The sequence below is a fragment of the Pavona decussata genome, unplaced genomic scaffold (genome assembly GCF_977016875.1).
Source record: "Pavona decussata unplaced genomic scaffold, jaPavDecu1.1 SCAFFOLD_2113, whole genome shotgun sequence".
In the NCBI taxonomy this organism is placed as follows: Eukaryota; Metazoa; Cnidaria; class Anthozoa; order Scleractinia; family Agariciidae; genus Pavona; species Pavona decussata.
Genome location: NW_028146161.1, coordinates 15,001 through 18,213, shown reverse-complemented (window position 1 = coordinate 18,213; position 3,213 = coordinate 15,001). Strand labels below are relative to the sequence as shown.

Here is a 3,213-nt window from a genome sequence, read left to right as displayed (position 1 = left end):
CTTTTTTGTTTTCCAACACTATTGGTTCTCAGACTGAATAAACAAAGTTTGTAAAAACATAAAGTCGGGGCTGACCGAACGCACGCCAAGCGACGGACGACCATTTAACGGCACAGAGACCGACCCCTAAAAGATTGCGTACAGTTCACACGGTAAACAAGTCTCAAAGACTCGTTTTGGATTGTTTCATCGGTAATGATCCTTCCGCAGGTTCACCTACGGAAACCTTGTTACGACTTTTACTTCCTCTAAATGATCAAGTTTGACCAACTTTCCGGCATCCGGCGCTCTGTTGCCAGAGTATCGGCGCCAGTCAGGAGGCCTCACTAAACCATTCAATCGGTAGTAGCGACGGGCGGTGTGTACAAAGGGCAGGGACGTAATCAACGCGAGCTGATGACTCGCGCTTACTAGGAATTCCTCGTTCAAGATCAATAATTGCAATGATCTATCCCCAGCACGACGATGTTTAGAAGATTACCCACACCTCTCGGTGAAGGAGATACTCTTTGACATCGTCAGTGTAGCGCGCGTGCGGCCCAGAACATCTAAGGGCATCACAGACCTGTTATTGCCTTCCTGACTTTGGTTGCATACCAACAGTCCCTCTAAGAAGTTAACCGCGAATCGGGATTCGCGTAACTATTTAGCAGGTTAAGGTCTCGTTCGTTAACGGAATTAACCAGACAAATCACTCCACCAACTAAGAACGGCCATGCACCACCACCCATAGAATCAAGAAAGAGCTCTCAATCTGTCAATCCTCACTATGTCTGGACCTGGTGAGTTTCCCCGTGTTGAGTCAAATTAAGCCGCAGGCTCCACTCCTGGTGGTGCCCTTCCGTCAATTCCTTTAAGTTTCAGCTTTGCAACCATACTTCCCCCGGAACCCAAAAACTTTGGTTTCCCATAAGGTGCCAAAGGGGTCATCCAATAACACCCTCTGATCCCTAGTTGGCATCGTTTATGGTTAGAACTAGGACGGTATCTGATCGTCTTCGATCCTCTAACTTTCGTTCTTGATTAATGAAAACACTCTTGGCAAATGCTTTCGCAGTAGTTCGTCTTTCGTAAATCCAAGAATTTCACCTCTGACAACGAAATACGAATGCCCCCAATTGTCTCTCTTAATCATTACTTCGGTTCCAGAAACCAACAAAATAGAACCAAAGTCCTATTCCATTATTCCATGCTTACGTATTCAAGCGCTGGCTTGCTTTGAACACTCTAATTTTTTCAAAGTAAACGTCGCAGATCCTGAGCACACTCAGTTAAGAGCACACCCAGTCTTTGCGAGGAAGAACAGCCCGGCCAGGTAACATACCTTGCGGCAGACCGGCCGAGCCATCCCGAAATCCAACTACGAGCTTTTTAACTGCAACAACTTTAATATACGCTATTGGAGCTGGAATTACCGCGGGTGCTGGCACCAGACTTGTCCTCCAATGGATCCTCGTTAAAGGATTTAAGTTGTACTCATTCCAATTACAAGACTTGTAAAAGCCCTGTATTGTTATTTCTTGTCACTACCTCCCTGAGTCAGGATTGGGTAATTTGCGCGCCTGCTGCCTTCCTTGGATGTGGTAGCCGTTTCTCAGGCTCCCTCTCCGGAATCGAACCCTAATTCTCCGTCACCCGTTGCAACCATGGTAAGCCACTACCTTACCATCGACAGTTGATAGGGCAGAAATTTGAATGAAACATCGCCAGCGCAAGGCCGTGCGATTCGATCAGTTACTATGAATCACCAAATGACCGGGCAGAACCCGCATTGGTTTTTAATCTAATAAATACATCCCTTCCAGAAGTCGGGACTTTTCGCATGTATTAGCTCTAGAATTACTACGGTTATCCAAGTAGTAATGGTACAATCAAATAAACGATAACTGATTTAATGAGCCATTCGCAGTTTCACAGTACAAGTGCTTATACTTAGACATGCATGGCTTAATCTTTGAGACAAGCATATGACTACTGGCAGGATCAACCAGGTAACTATCCACCGCAGGGAACAGAAGTTCCTTGCTAAGCGGCCCCCCTCCGCAGAGGGAGAGCAAGCTTTCTTAGATTTTGCCTCCACGGGGGGAACCCATGAGCCAAACGGACCACACGGTCCCTCGGTCAAGGGAAACCCCGTCTTGTTTGCCACGTCTTTCTCACAACTGGACCCGTGCACAGTTCAGGCATACCTGTCAGACTCGCCAAGCGAGCTGAAGGAAGGCAAGAAAAGTGCTTCTGCGAAGGAAAATATCCTCCTGCTCTTTTGTCTCTATCATTAGCCAAAGGCTAGCGTACACAACTTCCATCTACACTCTGCCTGCCACTACAGTGACAATGCTTTCGGGCATCATCTTTTCCCTCCTTCGAAAGGAAAGCTACAAGCCCAACTTTCCTTGCCCGTTAGTCAATTCTGCCCTCTATTTCTCCGCCTTGCCGCCGTGGAACATAAGGGACAGGGTTTACTAGCCAGCTCCTCTCGGAACCTTTGCGACCAACCTGCCCACACTATAACCCCCAAACGCTAATAAGGAGACTGCATGATATGGTAGACAGAAAATAAAAACGCGAAAAAAATGAAATTTTGAAAATCGAACCCACAACCAGCCAAATCGTTTGTAAGTCATGCCAAATGACTGGTGACATCTTAAAAACCCATTGAAGCCACAACATCCCATAATTTCACGCTTTTAAAGATTTGTCACTATACGCACTGTAAGTACCTCACTAATTCTCACCTCAGATTTTACGGGAACATGTTCAAATTTTAACACGCCTCTCAGCACGACCAATTACATTAAAATTCATCGCAAAAGTCAGAATTCTCCAATTTTTGAAAAATTCACTATATTCACTGTAAGTACCTCGCTAGACAGTGGAGACCTCAGATTTTACGGGAACATGATCAACTTTCGACACACCTCTCAGCACGAGCAGTTACATAGAAATCCATCAGGAAAGTCGTGCTGTGAAGAGGTCTTTCGACTAAGAAAAATGGTGGTGTGAGGAGGAGTCACCTAAATCAGAGAAAAATACTCTTATAGGAGACTGCTACGAAAGACATTTCTGAGTCCACTGGCCCTAGTCCCCTAATAAGTGTATTTCTGTTTGTTTTAAGAAGGTCCTCCTGACATCACCAATCTTCTGTCTTCAATCCTAACCCCAACGTTAACCCTAACGCTAACCCTAACCCTACCTCCCTCAGGGGCAGTTCTA

General features: G+C 45.8%; 1 non-coding gene across 1 annotated transcript; it reads right to left on the bottom strand.

Annotated features, from left to right (window-relative positions):
- Positions 1 to 193: 193 nt before the first annotated feature.
- Positions 194 to 1,994, bottom strand: LOC146447520 (small subunit ribosomal RNA). Its single transcript, XR_014861802.1, has one exon. It is a non-coding gene; the product is annotated as a small subunit ribosomal RNA (ribosomal RNA).
- Positions 1,995 to 3,213: the final 1,219 nt, after the last annotated feature.